The 23494-nt window shown below is 45.9% G+C and overlaps 1 pseudogene; it reads right to left on the bottom strand.

The window, feature by feature from the left end:
* Positions 1-12095, bottom strand: part of LOC133361352 (zinc finger protein 208-like) — a 78789-nt pseudogene extending 66694 nt beyond the window's left edge.
* Between the last annotated feature and the right edge of the window lie 11399 nt (positions 12096-23494).

Raw genomic sequence — 23494 nt, forward strand, 5'->3', positions numbered from 1 at the left:
CGGCCGCAAGGATGTTTAGCGTTGAGTTTTTGGATTTTGCTAACTGCTAAAACAAGAACGACACTCGCGTCTAACCGAGGCACAAAAAAAAGACCACTAATTTGACGACGAACACGTTAAGAGTTTATCCGCGAAAATAGACACTTACTTGGAGATTCACGGTATTTCGATGTCTGGAACCCGTCTGAAGATGTCGCCACGAACTCTCCCGACGCAAAGTCGCCTAAGTGTCGACACAGCAATTGTGCTCGCCAGGCTGCGTTGTCTCGCGGTTTGAAGGGCGATCAGCAGAGTGACGAGTCGAGCGTCCAACCTCATCAGTTCCCTCTCGAAATGGCATTGAGCTCTGCTTCTGAGCCGTCCTTATAACTCCCCCCCCTAGATCCAATCCTTTGTCTTTCAGGATATTTGCATTCGATTGTTAATTTTGGAAGGTACAATCCGCATGTCTATAACATACCGAAGAGTAATGTGTCCATTGTGCTTCATGCATGAATATGTACGTGCATCTCAGTGTGTAATTGTGCGCTTATTTTGAATAAATGGGATTAGCGCTGAAAAAAACACGTTCCCCATGCCCTCCATTGTCCTCGATTTAAAGTGAATGCAGCCCCGTGGCGTTGCCAAAAATCGCCGAGCTTCGGGAGTGAGCACGTACAGAAGCGTAGTGACCACACTTGCAATACAATCACTCTAACATCAGTAACCAAAATCCGATCTGGTACATGGTCTCCGCTTGGTCTGGTTTGTATCCGTCATAACTCCGGAGACAAACACGAGGCATGGTTTGGCCAGCCACCACCTCGTTTGCTGCAGCGACTTTAATAGCTGCTCTCAAACAACACTGTCACCAATGGTGGTTTATGGGCTAGGCTGTTAAGCGGACAATCAGTCTTTTTGGGCAAGGCGTATGGGAAAATACACACCTCTGTTATCCCATGAACATAATACACAGCAGCGGGAAGGCTGCCTTGTTGGGGAGATGTAGCTTGGGTAAGGCGCTGCAACTGGAGTTAGGCGATGTGACTGGGTTATCACACGGATTCCTAAAAGCAGCTTAGACGATACGATCCACTGCGCTCCATCTCCCCACATGAACGACGACATTCTGAGTTTAAAAAAAAGTGGAATATACATTTGTAAATACGTTTTTTAAATAATGTTTCTTGTATCTATGTTACAATGTGTGATTGTTATACTCTTTATTTGTGTATACTGTATATACTTATATGGCTATTCGATTCCATTGATACGACACATTCATCCAACAGTGGAAAGTGTGATTCTAATACGAGTGGGATTCGAATAATTGTAATTCGATTCTAATCCTGCATATCCTACCACCGGTTGTCATATTAACTTACCATACGTACAACCACAGTGTGATTCTAATTAGCTCAGTGCGATTCTAATGATTAGTATGCGATTATAATCACACACCTCCAATTATGTGGTTCTGCACTATAACAGTTAATCGTATTTTAAAGCGTAACAATGGATAGGTTGTAGTTCATAGGTTATAATATTATATTTCACTATGTTAGAGTTTAACATGTGAGAGTCTACAATGTCAGAGTTGATCAAGAGCGTCAATCTTGATCGACGCAGAAACAAATACAGCAGCAGCAACATCACATTTCGAGGGCGACGCAGCTACTTCTGATTCTGCTGCTTCCGCTGCTCAGATATTTGTTGCCAGGCCCTGCTCTCGCGGGACCCCACACGTCTTTGTAAATGATTGAGATGATGATGTCTGAGCTGATAGTTAATTTAACAAAGAGTACTTTGTGTGTAGGTCTGTGTCATCGGGGATCAGCGAACACTGCTTATGAATGAACTCGCACACATTTATGACCGACATTGTACTAATTTTGGTTGATCGAGACGAACAAGGCACGTGCCATGTCCAGACGAATTGATATTAACAATATTGTCCTTAAAAATAATGCTAACACTGGATTAACGTTAACACTGGATTAAACATGCACATTTTAAACCCTGCCTAGCATTTATGACTAACGATTCGCATTTGCACATAACATATATTCAAGCACAGTAAAATGCGCATACGAATATATTGTTACTAGAATAATTTTAATTCGATTCTAACCCTGCAAACCCCCACAGTTCGCGTATCCGTCCCCCGATTCGATTGAACCTACACTTTACATACATATGAGCGATTAAAATGCTTCCAATGACATTCTCATACCGTAACTCCGTTTATGGTGGAATCTATTATAAAAAAAATAAAGTCGTTTAATGTTTAGTGTTATTGTTCATAGTGTTATCAGTTTACATGTTATAGAGTACAGGTGATCCCCCGTATACTTCGGGTTTCGGGACCAGAACGTTGTGAAACGATTAGCAAGCCGCTAATTAAAAGAACACGGGGCGGCGGGAACACGTGCTTCCATGGGCGGTCGTAGACAGGTTGTGTTGCCCAAAGGTGACACCGGGTACGTCCACCAAGTTGCTCCGCCCACGGCGGCGACAGGTAGAAGTCATAGAGGTGAAATGGCCGCAGTGTGTACGCATGTAGTTATGTCCGTCCACACCCAGACAGCTCATCCCCATGTCCTGTAGAGCCCAAGTCTGGTGTGTCCAACGTGGTGGGGCTCTCGGCAAGGGAAACCGTACGCCAAAAGGAAATGTGTTGTGGCGCCCACAGTTTCCGAGCCCCAGAGGCCCGGTGTGCCTCAAGGATCCGCCACGTGCGAGGAACCGGTGCCTGGAGTCTGGTCATATAAGCAGCAACAACATGGGGTCTGTGCAGAAGTCGGGGCTCGGAGTCAGGTGGAACGGGGAGCCAGGGGCAAGGGAGTCGGGATAGGAAAGAGCGCAGCGCCAGGGCTGGAGGTGGCTGCGCTCCTCGGCCGGCCGTGTTGGCCGAGCCCACGGCCGGCGCAGAGGAGGCAGCACGGGGCAGCCGACTGTGTCGGGGGGACCAGTGGAACCGAGCCCGGCACCCCTCACCCCTGGGAAGTTGGTACACCTGGTGTATGTCAATAACTTTAATAAACCCTCGGCGACAGCCCTTAAACCTCACATTCGTCTCCGAGTGCGTCCTGGGAACTTCTCTACATATGTGTAATAGTGTACGGGCATGTGAACTGTGCTCGTATGTATGTAATGTGATTCGGGCTCTGCTCTTCATTTCTTCGCCTGGATGGTGCCGCAGGACGCAGCATCTCTGAAGGTGTTGCAGTTGTTGCTGTTGCAGTTGTTGCTGCTGCAGTTGCTGCAGTTGTTGCTGTTGCGTTTTTGTTGCTGCTGTTGTTGCTGCTGCTGTTGCAGTTGTTGCTGCTGCTTCCCGCCGTTTCTCCCCTGCCACGCCCAAGATGGCATCTTCGTGCCACGTGGCAGATGGCGCTGGCAGCGCAGGAAAGGCGGAGGCCTGCGGATCACCACCGGGCCTCCCCGACGCCGTCCTCGGCGTGGTGAACTCACACAGTTGCGCCAGCACGATTTTCAAGGTCTCCATCTGCGCCGCCATCTGTCTCCATCGTAAGTTGGCGTCCTCCGGCACAGACAGGTCCACCAACGCGGCGACACCTTGCTCACCCGGACCCGTACTCGTTCCAGCACGGATCTCCTCTTCCATCGCAGGCAGGTCCACCGTCTGAGGAAGGTCGTCGTCGTCGGATGATGTAGCAGATGATGGCGCAGGAATATTCTTTTCTTTTCTTTCTCTCAGTTGTTTTGAGATGCCGTTTCACTTCTGACAACAGTGTAATAAAAGACTCGGACGCTTCTCTCTGACTCCGTGTGCACTCCTCCTGAGACTCTCTGCCTGGCAGCTCCACAGCTGCCTTCGCTCCCGTAGCCTTCCGCGCTTCTGCAGCTCCGCTGCAGGCTCTTGGTGCAGCCCTCCGGCTGCTCTCACAGCAGCTCCACCGCTGCTCCCTGTTCCTCCGTGCTCGGTCACCGCTGGCCGGCGGTGCCGAGTCTTACCGTGTGTGGCGATCTCGCCACTCCCCAATCTCAGCCCTGCGTGGCCTCTGTGGCTATCTCGCCATCTCCAACCTCAGCTCTATCCCCAACTCTCTTCCACCCCGCTGGCTGGCGCCGTCATGAGCCCCTCAGCCACCAGGCTGAGGCACGGCGACCACCCAACGTGTTCATCACCCTTCACTCCCCCGACTGCCCTCGATCTCTTCCTGTCTCACCGCTATACCATCTCCCTCTCACGTGACCCTGACTCCTCCCCACATGACGTCACATCCGCCAAGCCGTTTACGCCCGCATTACACATGCATGCATGTTACATACTTACGACCGTAGTCTGATTCGAAGAGGACCACGGAGTGATTCGAATAATTTGAATGCGATTCGAATATCACACTTCAATGTAGGTTTTTCTAATCTATAACACTAGTTAATAATGTTATTGTATAGCGTTATGATGTATAGCTCATAGGTTATATTGTTAGAGTTTACTATAACAATAGTTTACAGTATTTTGTATATTCTTCAATGTATATGGTAATGTTTAATTTATATTGTTGGAATTCATAATGTTAAAGTTCACAGTGTGAGAGTTAACAATGTAAGCAGTGGCGGCTCCTGCAAAATCTCTCAGGGGGCAAATGTCTGGATTATTGATAAGGATAAGGTCCACCCATGCAATGAATAAATTAACAGCTTAAGCATGTAAAGGCAACTTCACTTCTTTAATATTAATGAAAAATAAAGTGACTCTTACAATACATCTTGTTTGTTTATATACTCACTATTAAAACAAACCACTCAAGTTTATTTTATTAAAGATTCCACTAGGTGGCGATAAATTATATTGTTGGATGAAACGTGCTTACGTATGATGACGTTAGCACGTATGATGACGTAAGCACGTTAGTGCATGCCCTCCCGGAAGCCATAGAGAATGCATTGCAGCGCCCCCGTTCGAAAAAAAAACATCTTTGAATGTAAGTCTATGGGGCCACTCGGGGCGATTCTCAGCCGCAGTGAAATCGCCCAAAAAGAGGCGGTACTCCACAGAACATGACATGACGCTGATTGAACTATATCCAGAGGCTGACAGTGACGGCTAGAGTGACTCTGTGGTTGAATGACATTGGTGGTGCGTCGCCCAATCGCCCTAATGAAGAAACCGCCCCTGAATGTAAGAGAATACCAAAGGCGTCGATCGAGAGCGTTGATCTGGTAGGTTTGATCAGCGTTATTTTTTTTATATATAAGCCGTTATCCTCTTACGGGACACCAATATGCTGCGTATATAACAGTAACAGAAGCAACTACGGCAGCTACGAAACCGTTCGATGGCAAAGCAGCGACTTCTGCTTCTGCTCCAACTGCTGCCCGGCTGTTTGCACGCCGACTCTGCTCTCGTGGGACCCCACACGTCTATGGAAACAATTGCGATTATCCTAATTAAGCTGACATTTGAGCGACTAAAGTTTACTTTGTTTAAACATAACTTAGTGTAGGTTAGTGCAATCGGTGTGTAGCGAATACTACCGAAGAATTAGCTCACTCATTTATGACGTATATATAAATATTCCGTCTATTGCTATTCGATGACATAGAGATGAGACCTTCATCTAGCAGTGAAAATCGTGATTGTAATACGACCGTGTTGTAATTTTAATAATTGTATCCGATCCTTGCACGTAGACCATAGATACATATGAGCAGAGTGTGATTCTAATACGACCACACCGATTCTAATGCTTCTAATGACATAATAATACCTTACCTCCGTTTATATGGTTCTAAATTTAAACACTAGTTTATAATCGTTTAATGTTTAGTGTTTTCGTTTATAGTGTTACAGTTTACATGTTATAGAGTACAGTGTATCCCCGGCATACTTCGGGATTAGGGAATGGTAGGTTGAGAAACGATTAACAACGGGGACCTTTCCCCTCAAGGAACACGTGTTTAATCGGGTAGACAGCACACTTGTGTGACGGAGATCCTCCACCTGAAACTCGCTTAACACGTTTTTACTATTAACATTTTAAAATAAAGAACGGACAAACATTTGTTCAAAATACGTTTTTATTCATCTGCAATAATGTTGACGTTAAAATTGTAACCGAATATTTATTATGTCCTATGTTCAAACAGTTACAGTACAATGCAAATCATTTCCGTTCCAGGAATACAAAAGCGTTAAAGGATCATTCCCCATGATTTCCTTATTAGTTCACCACATTTGTTCACTGTGCGTCTTTGTTGAAGTCAAGGCCATATATCCAACGAACGGGTCGTCAATGCACATCCTGAAATCGGCTATCTAAAGTTGATTAATACCAATCAAAAAAAGCCATATACTTGAAAACTAAAACGTTTAAAATGTTGAGTAAAGATGTACCTACAGACGCATTCCAACTTTAGCTCAACAGGAACACTTCGCGACTACAATAGAACCCTCTCACAACGAGTGCTCATCACACCACTTCGGCAAGTAATCCCATAACATTACAAACCACCACTGGGCACGTCATTAAACTCACAAAAACTGTAAAACTAAAATGGTCAAAATAACACACAAAAGTACTCGATACGGATTAAAAAGGTATAGCCACATGACGTAATATTTTTTCAGTCACCCCGAGCTCTCTGGTTGACTCTCGAGCCACTCCATTACATCCAGCCATCTCTCGGGATCCAACTGCATGGGATCGAAGGTGGAATTATCTTCAGGACTCATTGCAGCACCTTGAATTTCAGCTTTTGATTTCAGTTTCCTATCATTGTGGACCTTCTGGTGCCTGTTCATGGTTGATGACCGTGCAAATGCCTTCCCACACACAGGGCACAAGAATGGCTTCTCGCCCGTGTGTGTTCTCTGGTGACGCTGAAGATGTGACGAGTGTGCAAACGTCTTCCCACACACAGGGCACAGGAATGGCTTCTCGCCCGTGTGTGTTCTCCGATGACTCTGAAGATGTGACGAGTGTGCAAACGTCTTCCCACACACAGGGCACAGGAATGGCTTCTCGCCCGTATGTGTTCTCTGATGACTCTGAAGAGTTGATGACTGTGCAAATTTCTTCCCACACACAGGGCACAGGAATGGCTTCTCGCCCGTGTGTGTTCTCTGGTGACTCTGAAGATGTGATGACTGTGCAAATTTCTTCCCACACACAGGGCACAGGAATGGCTTCTCGCCCGTGTGTGTTCTCTGGTGACTCTGAAGATGTGATGACCGTGCAAATGCCTTCCCACACACAGAACACAGGAACGGCCTCTCGCCCGTGTGTGTTCTCTGGTGACTTTGAAGAGTTGATGGCCTTGAAAATGCCTTCCCACACACAGAGCAATTGAATTGCTTCTTGCCTCCGTGTGCGTGGGGCTGTGGAGAGCGTCTCTGCTCCATGTGAGCGTAGTAACAGCAGCGGTGTTATCGAGTCAAAAGTACGCTATCGGCCGCAAGGATGTTTAGCGTTGAGTTTTGGATTTTGCTAACTGCTAAAACAAGAACGACACTCGCGTCTAACCGAGGCACAAAAAAATCCCACTAATTTGACGACGAACACGTTTAAGAGTTTATCCGCGAAAATAGACACTTACTTGGAGATTCACGGTATTTCGATGTCTGGAACCCGTCTGAAGATGTCGCCACGAACTCTCCCGACGCAAAGTCGCCTAAGTGTCGACACAGCAATTGTGCTCGCCAGGCTGCGTTGTCTCGCGGTTGAAGGGCGATCAGCAGAGTGACGAGTCGAGCGTCCAACCTCATCAAGTTCCCTCTCGAAATGGCATTGAGCTCTGCTTCTGAGCCGCCTTATAACTCCCCCCCTAGGATCCAATCCTTTGTCTTTCAGGATATTTGCATTCGATTGTTAATTTTGGAAGGTACAATCCGCATGTCTATTAACATACCGAAGAGTAATGTGTCCATTGTGCTTCATGCATGAATATGTACGTGCATCTCAGTGTGTAATTGTGCGCTTATTTTGAATAAATGGGATTAGCGCTGAAAAAACACGTTCCCCATGCCCTCCATTGTCCTCGATTTAAAGTGAATGCAGCCCCGTGGCGTTGCCAAAAATCGCCGAGCTTCGGGAGTGAGCACGTACAGAAGCGTAGTGACCACACTTGCAATACAATCACTCTAACATCAGTAACCAAAATCCGATCTGGTACATGGTCTCCGCTTGGTCTGGTTTGTATCCGTCATAACTCCGGAGACAAACACGAGGCATGGTTTGGCCAGCCACCACCTCGTTTGCTGCAGCGACTTTAATAGCTGCTCTCAAACAACACTGTCACCAATGGTGGTTTATGGGCTAGGCTGTTAAGCGGACAATCAGTCTTTTTGGGCAAGGCGTATGGGAAAATACACACCTCTGTTATCCCATGAACATAATACACAGCAGCGGGAAGGCTGCCTTGTTGGGGAGATGTAGCTTGGGTAAGGCGCTGCAACTGGAGTTAGGCGATGTGACTGGGTTATCACACGGATTCCTAAAAGCAGCTTAGACGATACGATCCACTGCGCTCCATCTCCCCACATGAACGACGACATTCTGAGTTTAAAAAAAGTGGAATATATATTTGTAAATACGTTTTTTAAATAATGTTTCTTGTATCTATGTTACAATGTGTGATTGTTATACTCTTTATTTGTGTATACTGTATATACTTATATGGCTATTCGATTCCATTGATACGACACATTCATCCAACAGTGGAAAGTGTGATTCTAATACGAGTGGGATTCGAATAATTGTAATTCGATTCTAATCCTGCATATCCTACCACCGGTTGTCATATTAACTTACCATACGTACAACCACAGTGTGATTCTAATTAGCTCAGTGCGATTCTAATGATTAGTATGCGATTATAATCACACACCTCCAATTATGTGGTTCTGCACTATAACAGTTAATCGTATTTTAAAGCGTAACAATGGATAGGTTGTAGTTCATAGGTTGTAATATTATATTTCACTATGTTAGAGTTTAACATGTGAGAGTCTACAATGTCAGAGTTGATCAAGAGCGTCAATCTTGATCGACGCAGAAACAAATACAGCAGCAGCAACATCACATTTCGAGGGCGACGCAGCTACTTCTGATTCTGCTGCTTCCGCTGCTCAGATATTTGTTGCCAGGCCCTGCTCTCGCGGGACCCCACACGTCTTTGTAAATGATTGAGATGATGATGTCTGAGCTGATAGTTAATTTAACAAAGAGTACTTTGTGTGTAGGTCTGTGTCATCGGGGATCAGCGAACACTGCTTATGAATGAACTCGCACACATTTATGACCGACATTGTACTAATTTTGGTTGATCGAGACGAACAAGGCACGTGCCATGTCCAGACGAATTGATATTAACAATATTGTCCTTAAAAATAATGCTAACACTGGATTAACGTTAACACTGGATTAAACATGCACATTTTAAACCCTGCCTAGCATTTATGACTAACGATTCGCATTTGCACATAACATATATTCAAGCACAGTAAAATGCGCATACGAACATATTGTTACTAGAATAATTTTAATTCGATTCTAACCCTGCAAACCCCCACAGTTCGCGTATCCGTCCCCCGATTCGATTGAACCTACACTTTACATACATATGAGCGATTAAAATGCTTCCAATGACATTCTCATACCGTAACTCCGTTTATGGTGGAATCTATTATAAAAAAATAAAGTCGTTTAATGTTTAGTGTTATTGTTCATAGTGTTATCAGTTTACATGTTATAGAGTACAGGTGATCCCCCGTATACTTCGGGTTTCGGGACCAGAACGTTGTGAAACGATTAGCAAGCCGCTAATTAAAAGAACACGGGGCGGCGGGAACACGTGCTTCCATGGGCGGTCGTAGACAGGTTGTGTTGCCCAAAGGTGACACCGGGTACGTCCACCAAGTTGCTCCGCCCACGGCGGCGACAGGTAGAAGTCATAGAGGTGAAATGGCCGCAGTGTGTGCCCATGTAGTTATGTCCGTCCCCACCCAGACAGCTCATCCCCATGTCCTGTACAGGCCAAGTCTGGTGTGTCCGACGTGGTGGGGCGCTCGGCAACGGAAACCGTACGCCAAAAGGAAATGTGTTGTGGCGCCCACAGTTTCTGAGCCCCTGAGGCCTGGGGTGCCTCAAGGATCCGCCACGTGCGAGGAACCGGTGCCTGGAGCCTGGTCAAATTCTCCAAAAGAAGCCAGGGACCTGCCTAATCCTTCAAGGCTGTGGTGTGAACCCTTGACGCCCCGACATGCACAAGATTCTACCATGGGCGCGGGACCGGCGGCGAGAACCAGTTCAAAATGCGCAAGGTTGCGCTTTTAGGCTCCACGCCCAATATCAATGCTGTATATTGCTATTCGGTGCCATTGCGATGGAACATTCTACCAGCAGTGGGCAGCTTGATTCTAATACGACCATGGTGCGATTTTAATAATTTTGATGCGATTCTAAATCTGGCACCACCCAGGCCGCATTTACGACTCCCGATGTGCATCTACATTTAACATACATTCTAGCTCAGTGTAATTATAATACTACCAAAGTGATATTCTAATCGTTTTAATCCGATCATAATCCTGCACCCCCCAATTCGCATATCCGACCACCGGTTCGCATGTCCAAAGGCCATAGATGCATATTACATGCATACGAGCACAGTTCGCTTGCACGTACGCTGTACATACATATGCGCAGAGTGTGATTTTAATACGATCACGTTGAAATTCTACTGCTTGTAATGAGATTATAATACCGTACCTCTGTTTTTGGTGTTATAAATGATTAAACTAGTTTATAGTATTTAATGTTTCGTGTTATCGTTTATAGTGTTACAGTTCACGTGTCTTAGCGTACAGGATTCCCTGTATACTTGATGATTAGGGACCGTAACGTTGTGAATCGATTAATAATGGGGCCCTTTCCCCTCCAGGAACACATGTTAATGGGGAGACAGCCAAGATGCTGCCGGTTAAGGGCAGATTTGTGTTACGAAGATCCTCCGCCTGAAACTCGCTTAAAACACGTTGTTGATATGAATAAATAAACGGACACACATTTGTTAAAACAAACTTTTTTATTCATCTGCAATCATTTTTACGTCAAAACTCGAAGGGAATATTTATTATGTCCTATGTTCACACATTTCCAGTAAAATGCAAACCATTTCCGTTCCAGGAATACCAAAGCGTTAAAGTTTCATTCCCCATGATTTCCTTATTAATTTACCACATTTGTTCACTGTGCGTCTATGTTGAAGTCAATGTCATATATCCAACAATCGCGTTATCAATGTACATCCTGATATCGGTTATCTAAAGTCGATTAATACCAACCAAAAAAAGCTATGTGCTTGAAAAAACCCGTTTAAAATGTTGAGAAAAGATCTAACTGAAGATGCATTCCAACTTTAGCTCAACAGGAAGACTTAACCACTACAATATTGTCCGGAATTGAATCATATCACAACCACTGCTCATCACGCCACTTCGGCAAGTAATCCGATAACATTACAAACCACCATTGTGCACGTCATTAAACTCTCACAAAAACTGTAAAACTAACAAATATTACCTGACGTAATATTTGTTCAGTCATCCCTGACTCTCGGTTTGATCGTCGAGCCACTCCATTACATCCAGCCATCTCTCGGGATCCAACTGCATGGGATCGAAGGTGGAACATTTTTCAGGACTCATTGCAGCACCTTGAACTTCAGCTTTTGATTTCAGTTTCCAATCATTGTGGACCTTTTGATGCGTGTTAAGATTTGACGACTGTGAAAATGCCTTCCCACACACAGGGCACAGGAATGGCTTCTCGCCCGTGTGTGTTCTCTGATGAGTTTGAAGAGTTGATGAGTGTGCAAATGTCTTCCCACACACAGGGCACAGGAATGGCTTCTCGCCCGTGTGTGTTCTCTGGTGACTCTGTAAATGTGATAGCCTTGAAAATGCCTTCCCGCACACAGAGCAATTGAATGGCTTCTTGCCTCCGTGTGCGTGGGGCTGTGGAGAGCGTCTCTGCTCCATGTGAGCGTAGTAACAGTAGCGGTGTTATTGAGTCAAAAGTACGCTATCGGCCGCAAGGATGTTTAGCGTTGAGTTTTGGATTTTGTTAACTGCTAAAACAAGAACGACACTCGCGTCGAACCGAGACGCAAAAAAATCCCGCTAATTTGACGACGAACACGTTTAAGAGTTCATCCGCGAAAATAGACACTTACTTGGAGATTCACGGTATATCGATGTCTAGAACCCGTCTGAAGATGTCGCCACGAACTCTCCAGACACAAAGTCGCCTAACTGTCGACACAGCAATTGTGCTCGCCAGGCTGCGTTGTCTCGCGGTTGAAGGGCGATCAGCAGAGCGACGAGTCGAGCGTCCAACCTCGTCAAGTTCCCTCTCGAAATGGCATTGAGCTCTGCTTCTGAGCCGCCTTATAACTCCCCCCCTAGGATCAAATCCTTTGTCTTTCAGGATATTTGCATTCGATTGTTAATTTTTGAAGGTACAATCCGCATGTTTATTAACATACCGAAGAGTAATGTGCCCATTGTGCTTCATGCATGAATATGTAAGTGCATCTCAGTTTGTAATTGTGCGCTTATTTTGAATAAATGGAAAAACTTTGTCCTCGATTTAAAGTGAATGCAGAGAAATTAGGATGTAACTTTAGAAAAGGAAGAGAGCGGCCTTCTCGACGAGGAAGTGAAACCCAATAGGTAATATTCTTTTACAGCGTTACAATGGATAGGTTGTAGTTAATAGGTTATAATTTTATGTTTCACTATGATAGAGCTTAACATGTGAGAGTCTACAATATCAGAGTTGATCAAATGCGACGATCAAGGGCGTCAATCGGGTGAGTTTGATCAGAGGCTTTAATCAAAGGCGTCATCCCATCACGGAACACCACGTCCCTGCGTTTATTACTACAACAGAAGCAACTACAGCAGCAACAACAGCAGCGACAACAACAGCAGCAACATCACATTTCGAGGGCGACGCAGCTACTTCCGATTCTGCTGCCCAGCTGTTTGTAGTCGGGACCTGCTCTCGCAGGACCCCACACGTCTTTGGAAATTATTGCGATGATCATGTCTGAGCTGAGAATTAAGTCACTCAAGATTACTTTGTTTAACCATAACTTTAGGTAGGTTAGTGTCATCGGGGCTGTGTGAATACTTCTCATGAATGAAATCACACTCCTGTATGACCGACATTGTACTAATTTTGGTTGATCGATTAGAACAAGGCACGTGCCATGTCCAGACGAATTGATATTAACAATATAATATAATGCTAACACTGGATTAACGTTAACACTGGATTAAACATGCACATTTTAAACCCTGCCTAGCATTTATGACTAACGATTCGCATTTGCACATATCATATATTCAAGCACAGTAAAATGCGCATACGAACATATTGTTACTAGAATAATTTTAATGCGATTCTAACCCTGCAAACCCCCACAGTTCGCATATCCGTCCCCCGATTTGATTGAACCTACACTTTACATACATATGAGCGATTAGAATGCTTCTAATGACATTCTCATACCGTAACTCCGTTTAGGGTGGAATCTATTATAAAAAAAAATTAAAGTCGTTTAATGTTTAGTGTTATTGTTCATAGTGTTATCAGTTTACATGTTATAGAGTACAGGTGATCCCCCGTATACTTCGGGTTTCGGGACCAGAACGTTGTGAAACGATTTACAACGAGGAACTTTCCCTGCCAGAGCGCAAGCCGCTAATGAAAAGAACACGGGGCGGCGGGAACACGTGCTTCCATGGGCGGTCGTAGACAGGTTGTATTGCCCAAAGGTGACACCGGGTACGTCCCCCAAGTTGCTCCGCCCATGGCGGGGTCTGGTAGAAGTCATGGAGGTGAAATGGCCGCAGTGTGTACGCATGTAGTTATGTCCGTCCCCACCCAGACAGCTCATCCCCATGTCCTGTAGAGCCCAAGTCTGGTGTGTCCGACGTGGTGGGGCGCTCGGCAACGGAAACCGTACGCCAAATGAAATGTGTTGTGGCGCCCACAGTTTCCGAGCCCCTGAGGCCCGGGGTGCCTCAAGGATCCGCCACGTGCGAGGTGCCCAGTCATATTCTTCAAAAGAAGCCAAGGACCTGCCTAAGCCTTCAAGGCTGTGATGTGAGTCCTTGACGGAAAGGCACAATATTCCATAATGGGCGAGGGACTGGCATTGAGAACCAGGTCAAAATGCGCAAGGTTGCGCTAGTAAGCTCCACTCCCAACCCACGAATTATCGAAGGGTTCCTTTGGACAACGTGGAAATGTATTAGATGTATTGTTGTGGTTATTGTGTTGGTTTGTTGATGTTGTCGAGTGAGTGTGGTCACACCGCTTACCCCTTGCAGTTGCCTGTTAAGATTGTGATTGTTGGGCGACAGGAAATTTTGCTACAGCTGCTGCCCTGATGCACTTGGCTTCTAAAAACTGTTGTTGATGTAAAGACAGCGCATCTACTAAGGGACAAGTGGTGACAATAGGAAAGAGAGATTATTCTTTGGTTCTTTCGGTAAAGTCACGTATAAAGATAAAATAATAAATAAAATGAAATACTAGCATACGACGTTTCGATTGCAACACAAGCAATCTTCATCGGGTATAAATTAAATAGAAACACAAATCTAGTATACTTAGAAATGTAATGTAATACAACAGAGAGTCGGATAACATAACAGTCAACACCCTATCTGGTTGATTACCTTCTTCCTGAGAATGCTAAATTTGAGAGAGAGATTAAACACAGAACCAGAAACATAGACAGACATATAAGCAGACAGATATCACAGAGATGCATAGAGAGAGAGCAAACATAGGCACAATGAGAAACTAAGCCTCTGTGTTGAGGCCTTAAATAGAGAAAGGGGGGCGGGGGCGGGGAGAGAGGGAGGGGTTAGAGAAATTAGCATGTCCATGAGTGGAAACGGTGAGTGGCAAGGTGTAAAAAGCTTGAGAGAGGGGGGCAGGGGCGGAGAGAGAGGGGTTAAAGAAATTAGCATGTCCATGAGTAGCACGATGAGTGTTGCAATCGAAACGTCGTATGCTATAATTTAATTTATTATTTTATCTTTATACGTGACTTTACCGAAATAATCAAATAATAATTCCTGCAGTCACGAAAGCTCCAAATTAAGTAGGAAAGAGAAAGTTAAAGAAGGGAAGGCGGGACAAATGGTGGTGGGAAATTCTCACCACGACTAAGAGAGGAGGAGGAACCACGTTCAGGGCTCTTTTGGTGGAATATCGGGTCGTGACATTTTGCTGCCTCGTCGTTTTCGTTGCTATAATTGTTGGATCTATGCCCTGTTTTCCGTTATTAATATTAAGAATAATTAAGAATTTTTTTTTTTTTAAATTAAATAATGAAAACAACTCACGGGCACACCGGGAGTCCATGAGACATGGAGGGCGGTTGAAATGATAGGAATTCGGTCACAAAAAGGTCATATACATCCAGACAGACAAAAAGATGTATGGACTAAACCTCCCGAGACATCTGGAGATGTACAGATAAGGTGCAGAGTGAATGACGGTTGAAGCTTCGCGTTTTCTTGGCGTTTTCCTAACCGAAAAGTAGAAACATAACAGAAAGAATGAACCAACAAACAATAGGGGCTTTTTTATTAGTAATTTCCTTGTATTTCTCGTATTCACCGTATATATATTATTTTTGTATTGTATGTTTCTATCTACCTGACCAGAAAAAATAATAATAATTACGAATTCCAACAGTTAAGGAAGCATAAGTGGAAACTTAGTTGCACTTAACCTCAGGACATTAAAATATAACTCAAGAATAAATGTAACATACAGGACCACATAATGTATCGCATACATCTCCTCGACCACCTTTGTCTTCCAGCGGTGTCTGACCTCAGAATGACCCACGCAGGGCAAGCAAGGAGGGAGCAAAAAGGTCACAGGGGGGAATCGGTGCCTGACATTCCAAAGACATCTGTTTTGTTGTTTGTTTTCTCTCGCAAGAGACGCGGAGAGAGGAGAGGGGAGTCACGTTTTGAGTTAGACACAGCACACAACACAGTCTAGTCCGAGTCGAGCTCAGCGTTGCGACGGGGCACGCAAGGGAGCTGTGGCAGTCGTGCCTCGAGAAGAGATGGGACGACGAGACATCGTTAAAGTGGCAGCCTGAGAGCAGTCTGGGTCGAGTCGTGCTCAGTCTCGCAACTCGGCTTGCGACGCAGCGTTGCGACAGGGCTCGCAAGAGAGCTGGGGCAAATCGTGCCTCGAGGAGAGATGGAACGAGGAGGGGTCGTTCGAGTCGCAGAAGTCTGAGTTCAACCTGGGTCGGGGCTGGGTTTCAGCCGTGCTCCGGCTGGCGGAGCGTCGTGAGGAAACGAAACACCGATGCCGATAGCAGGTGTCGCTTCTCGCAGAACGAAGTTAAGTGCGAGTGAAGGTGGCAGCCGCACGAACAAGGGGAACACGGAGCAGAGAGAGTGACGAGTGACGACAAGCAATCAACCTGTAAAAGGGTGGAGATCGCCAAGCGTCGACCAAGCGAGCAAAGCAGAGAGCGCGAAGCAGTGGAGGAAGCCTGGTCAAACGGCTGTGAGGGAGAGGACAGCGCCATCGAATGCGCCGTGTGCCTGAGGGCACACCGACCAACGACCAGTGTGAACACACAAGACGTCCAGAGCGACGGCGAGCATCGTGCCGACTCAACAATCAATCGAGCAGTGGAGAAGCCGGGGGCTGCCACCAAGAAAGCGCGTGCGCCACCTTGCGCCACCGTGCGCCACCGAGCGACACCGAGCGACACCGAGCGACACCGAGCGACACGAGCGACCGAGCATCTTCAAGGACAGCATCGTGCCAACTCTTCATCGAGCAGTAGAGAGAGAGAGCGCAAAAGCCGAGCGACACGCCGAGCGAGGGAGCAGCAGGAGCTTGCGGCGGCCACGCCCAACCCAGAGAAAACTTCTGGCCGCTGTTTGTATCCTCCTACACCACACAAGCTAACGACACAATTAATATTACGAGAGGACAACGCACACACAGCACGCACACGAATAAGACTTTCAAAAAGTGATCTTTGCGTTTCAAAAAGGGTTGCCATTTCGAGGTGGTGCGTTCAATATCAACTGATCGTGCAAAGCAGTTGCTGCCGTCGAGCTGCATGAATAAGAAAGTTTTAGTCATTCATATTAGGTAATTGCATAATTTCGCCAATGATGAAGTATTTTTAGTCATTCAATTTCGTTAATTGCATAAGATTGCCCATGAATTTATTGACGTATACTCGCTTTCGCATACTAGAGTGTCATGTGCTTGTTTAGAATTAAAATTGCTTAACACCAACTGTTCGAGTGCTTCTTTCCAAGTCCATGCAAAACTGTCTTATTCTTGACAACTGTATCCTGTGATGAGATCTGAACCTGGAGACCTAGAAATATCATAACACACACTAAGATAATCGGTAAACGTTTAATCGATGATAATCGTGTTATCCTGATTGATATATAATTTTGGATAAACGAAGCTAAGCCTAATTATCACAACTGCACACATTAACATAACCACAAGCATCCGCATAAATTACTACGATTATCATAATTTATGCATATAATCACACGCATTAACATAATTTATGCATGTTAATACACACACTATCATAATTAATGCGATTTGCGCATTTTTCGGAAAATTATTAATTTTTATTATTTTTATCAAAATTTCATAACCCGACACATACAACAAATGGGCGCAATATTGATGGAGCTGCGTACGAAAGAGTGGTCAGTTTTGTCCACTGGGCCGTCGAACCGAACCCCAGCAATAATGAACAGATTTTATTGAAAGTTCTGGAATTGAAAATGTATGTGGCTATCTGATTAGTGAAGGGTTCTTGGTTGCAGCCGCGGACGTTCTTCATTGGGGAGATATCGCCACCAGAACGCAGTGTTCGGCGGGTGCAACAGCAACACTGTACCTACAGTAAATTTTGCGTTGCGACCATCACTGTGAATATGGTGTTGCTGAAAGTAGGTGCAATTGTTGACCGAAGAGACGATGTTGTGCGGCAGGTTTATTTATTTATATTTGTCGAATGAAAGTGAGCTGTGGTATTTGCCGGCTGTTTTATTAATTTTTATCGACGAATCAGAGCTAGCTGTTTGGGCGGGTCCGTAAATAAATTAACGTCCAGATACGCACGCAGACGACCAAACCAGCGTAGTTGTTTAAGATAAGATCCAAGTCCGATTCAGTACAGTACATAAAATCCGGGATTTGATCCCATCCGTAAAGGATGTAATTCCGGACTAACAGTACCCCGGTGTTTACAAATTGAGTTGTACCTGCGGGGACTTGTATATCGGGGAGACGAAACGACATATTTCGGATCGAATTCGCGAACACAAATCAGATTTGAAACATGGCAGAACTAATTCTTCAGCCATTGCCAATCATTGTTACAATGCTGTGGGTGATCATGATATCGTTTTCTCCGATACGAAGGTACTCTGCAAGCCGGCTGGATACCACCAAAGATTTGTCCATGAAGCCATACAGATATACAAACACAGACATAACTTCACCCGAGAAGATGGATTCAAATTGAGCAATCATTGGAAAGATGTGATTAACCATGTTAAACTTAAATTGCCACTCCCCCCCGCTCTGCGTCCCTCCTCCACCATCCGTGACGCCGTCTTTTAGTTCCACCTTCACCTTCCTGGCTCCACCCACATCCTAACCCCCCCCCCTCCCCCATTCTACACTTCGTCCTCCCTCCAATGACTATTTAGACGCTGTTTTACTATTTTCACCTTCCTACAACGTTTTACTATTTTCACATTCCTGGCTCCACCCACACTGCAACCCCCCCCCCCATCCTGCACCCGTCCCCCTTGGCTCCTCCCCCCTCCTCTTACCCTATATATTAAATGCCCCATTACAAATAACTCCCACTACAGTTATTTTGCTGTGCCTTTTGACACCTGATGAAGGAGGCTTGTGTTGCCCCCGAAGCATCGTGATTTTAATTGATTTATTTTCATTTATTATTATTTTACTTAATCTTTTACCTACGTGACTTTACTGAAAAAACCTAAGAGTATGAATCCTTGCAGTCACGAAAGCTTCAAATCTAGAAATACAGTGATACCTCGGTTCACGAACGCTTCGGTTCACGAACAACTCGGTTCACGAACAGGAGCCGCGGCCATTTTTATGCTAATTCCAGGCTGTCACATGGTCGTGACTTCCTGGAGGAAGATCGTGGAGAGAAGCAGAGACACAGAAAGAAGTACTGTGAGTACTGTGAAGACACTTTCAGTGACTTTTTGATTTTTGGTGTGCTTTTTAGCACATACAGTACTGTACTACTGTACTGTACAATACTGTACTTACTGTATTGTACAGTTCACCCGTTTGAGTGCTTACTGTCTCCCACCCGCCTCCCACCTGCCTTCCTCCATGCCAGAAGTCATCTCAAGCAAGGTTAGTGTTCTCTCTTTATACATTACTATACTGTACAGTACTACAGTAATGTGTATTGTCCTTTGTTTCATATTTTTGTGCTTCAAAAACCAAAAAAAAAGGTCAGAACGAATTAACCGGATTTACATTGAACCCTATGGGAAAATGTGCCTCGGTTCACGATCAATTCGGTTCACGACCAGAGTCAGTTCACGAATTAAGTTCGTGAACCGAGGTATCACTGTAATGATAGTTGTTAGTAAGGCGTTGTTAGTAAAGAGTTATTAGTAAGGACTTGTCCCTTGCTTTTTATTCGACGCGTGTGATCGGCATCGCGCTCACTGAAGGTGTTTGCCTTCAGGGAAGCCGTGTACTGTATACGCAACTGCGCACAATTCTGCAAGTCGCTTGTAACTGCTTTGCTGTTACTTATTGCAAATTATGGAGTTGGACTGTTGTCCTCTCAAGAGTCCCTGGCACATAATAATATGCCACACGGTGGCGGTCGCAAAATGCTGATTTATCTATATATAAAAAAGGGAAGTTTGTGAATGTCTGTTCGAAATGTTTAGCATACTTCCCGACATTTAACAAACTTGAAATTTGGCGTGTGGTTAGCTTCCAGACTGTACACAATGCTAAAAGTATAAAAATAGACTTTTGAATTTTGGGGAGGGGGCGGGGGCGCAATACAGTAATCCCTCGCCACTTCACGGTTTAAGTTTCGCAGCCTCAGTGCATCGCGGATTTTTCAAAAATATTCATCGAAAAATTTAAATAAAAAAATACCGCCATATCGGCAGCCGAATTCCGGAAAGCAGCGGTGTTTCATCGTGATGCCCGAGAGAAACGGTTTCCCAGGATGCCAGACAAAGAGAGAAACTCTCTCAGAGGCTTTGTACATACCCACGGGCACTCAGACAAGGCACGTGATTGGTTCCCGGCGCGAGAGCGACGAATGAGAGCACGAGTGGATGTACAGTATCCCGTGAGCTGATTGGCTGCGCATCATCGCATCCTCTCCCAGCTTCTTCCCTTGTTGTATCTCGCCACTCTCGTTCACGCTGTCAACTGTGTCTCGCGTATCTTAGTGTTGTGTTCGAAATTAACTGGTGAGTGTAGAACACCATAATACGTATCGTATGAGAGAGAGTGAATGTATAATATTAAGGTTTTATAATTAAATAGATTTAAGTAAAATATATATAGAAAGTATAAATATACATATTTTAAACATTCTGGTACCCACACACACATATACGGTAATTCCTAGGAGGGCCAATCCTACTTCGTGGATTTTCACCTATCACGAGGGGTTCCGGTCCCCATTAACCGCGATAAACGAGGGATCACTGTAATGCATTTATTTTCCACGCAAGTGAGCGGTGACATCACATCTGTCATCACATCTGTGATGTCACACCCGCATGCGGCAGCGCTACGCAGTGTGCTTGCTGACGTCACCCCCCCCCCCCCCCAAACACTCCACGTAGGCACTGTTTTAATCCAAGACAAGAATCCAAGTCACAGGCGAAGCCGGGTAGTAAAGCTAGTCTATATATAAAAGGGAAATGTGTGGATACGTGTGTCTGTTCGAAATGTTTAGCATACTTCCCAACATGCAACACACTTGAAATTTGGCATGTGGGTAGGTTCCATACTGTACACAATGTAAAAACTATAAAAAAATAGACTTGTATTTTGGGAGGGGGGGGGGAGAAATGACCATGGAGTGTGTGGCGTCAACCCGCAACAAACCTGAGTTAAGCGCTCTGCAACGCTTACCCCTACCATATGGCTCTTAGTGCGCCGTACTTCTAGAGCTGTTAACAGCGTGCCGGGAGATTTTAGGTGGAGCTTCGCTCCTGGCCGATGAAGCCATTGGCTTCTCGGAGTTTCAATACATATCCGTGTGAAGAACAGGTACAACTGCTATCTTAAATATGAAGCAGAAATTACATCTGTTTGTTTGTGTGAAGCACCAAAAACTCTCCAACGCTGAGCTCTAGCATCATTAAATTTGCACAACTTATGCTGTCTGGAATGTCTAAGTGAACGTGACTATTTTCAGCTTGCCACGTCATTCCCTTCCCGAGTTGCCAAAATCGACCTTACGTCGAAGTGGGTTAAGGTTAAATTTCCTTCAGTGAAAAACATCCGATTTAGATAAATTGATTTCTTTCAGCTTTTTTCTTTCTTACAAGAATCAAATTTTCAGGGTTTTTCAGTGACATGGTTCACAGGTGGTGACATGTCCAGACCCATGCCTGGCTACCTTCATCTGCTCAGTATGAATGCTTCCTCACTCCACCAAGTAATTCATTGAGGATCAACCAACACAGCCGAGGCTGCATGTCTCTCTCTCTGTGGTGAGATGTTAACTACTTGTCCTGGCATACAGGAAGTCGTGGGTTCGATCCCAACCCTGACGCCTGCTGTATATTTGGAGCTTTTACGTGTCTCTCTCTCTCCCCGTGGTCGCGTGGATTTCCCTCCGGATCTCCCGGTTGTCACCACTACACATGCAGAGAGTGAACACCGCCACGCGTCTAGAGCGAACACCGCCACGCGTCTAGAGCGAACACCGCCACGTGTCTAGAGTGAACACCGCCACGCGTCCAGAGTGAACACCACCACGCGTCTAGAGTGAACACCGCCACGCGTCCAGAGTGAACACCGCCACGCGTCTAGAATGAACACCGCCACGCGTCTAAAGTGAACACCGCCACGTGTATAGAGTGAACACCGCCACGTGTATAGAGTGAAAACCACCACGCGTCTAGAATGAACACTGCCACGCGTCTAGAGTGAACACCGCCACGTGTATAGAGTGAACACCACCACGCGTCTAGAATGAACACCGCCACGCATCTAGAGTGAACACCGCCACGTGTATAGAGTGAACACCACCACGCGTATAGAGTGAACACCACCACGCGTCTAGAATGAACACCGCCAAGCGCCTAAAGTGAACACCGCCACGCGTCTAGAGTGAACACCGCCACGTGTATAGAGTGAACACCGCCACGTGTATAGAGTGAACACCGCCACGCGTCTAAAGTGAACACCGCCACGCGTCTAGAGTGAACACCGCCACGTGTATAGAGTGAACACCACCACGCATCTACAGTGAACACCGCCACGTGTATAGAGTGAACACCGCCGCGCGTCTAGAGTGAACACCGCCACGCGTCTAGAGTGAACACCGCCACGTGTATAGAGTGAACACCGCCACGTGTATAGAGTGAACACCGCCACGCGTCTAGAGTGACCACCGCCACGTGTATAGAGTGAACACCGCCACGCGTCTAGAATGAACACCGCCACGCGTCTAAAGTGAAGACCGCCACGCATCTAGAGTGAACACCGCCACGTGTATAGAGTGAACACCGCCACACGTCTAGAATGAACACCGCCACGCGTCTAAAGTGAACACCGCCACGCGTCCAGAGTGAACACCGCCACGCGTCCAGAGTGAACACCGCCACGCGTCCAGAGTGAACACCGCCACGCGTCCAGAGTGAACACCGCCACGCGTCCAGAGTGAACACCGCCACGCGTCCAGAGTGAACACCGCCACGCGTCCAGAGTGAACACCGCCACGCGTCCAGAGTGAACACCGCCACGCGTCTAGATTGAACACCGCCACGCGTCCAGAGTGAACACCACCACGCGTCTAGAATGAACACCGCCACGCGTCTAAAGTGAACACCGCCACGTGTATAGAGTGAACACCACCACGTGTATAGAGTGAACACCGCCACGCGTCTAGAGTGAACACCGCCACGCGTCTAGAGTGAACACCACCACGCGTCTAGAATGAACACCGCCACGCATCTAGAGTGAACACCGCCACGCGTCTAGAGTGAACACCACCATGCGTATAGAGTGAACACCACCACGCGTCTAGAATGAACACCGCCACGCGCCTAAAGTGAACACCGCCACGCGTCTAAAGTGAACACCACCACGTGTATAGAGTGAACACCGCCACGCGTCTAAAGTGAACACCACCACGCGTCTAGAATGAACACCGCCACGTGTATAGAGTGAACACC

This window comes from Lethenteron reissneri, chromosome 72 (genome assembly GCF_015708825.2).
Source record: "Lethenteron reissneri isolate LAM-NWPU_2019-01 chromosome 72, ASM1570882v1, whole genome shotgun sequence".
Classification (NCBI taxonomy): Eukaryota; Metazoa; Chordata; class Hyperoartia; order Petromyzontiformes; family Petromyzontidae; genus Lethenteron; species Lethenteron reissneri.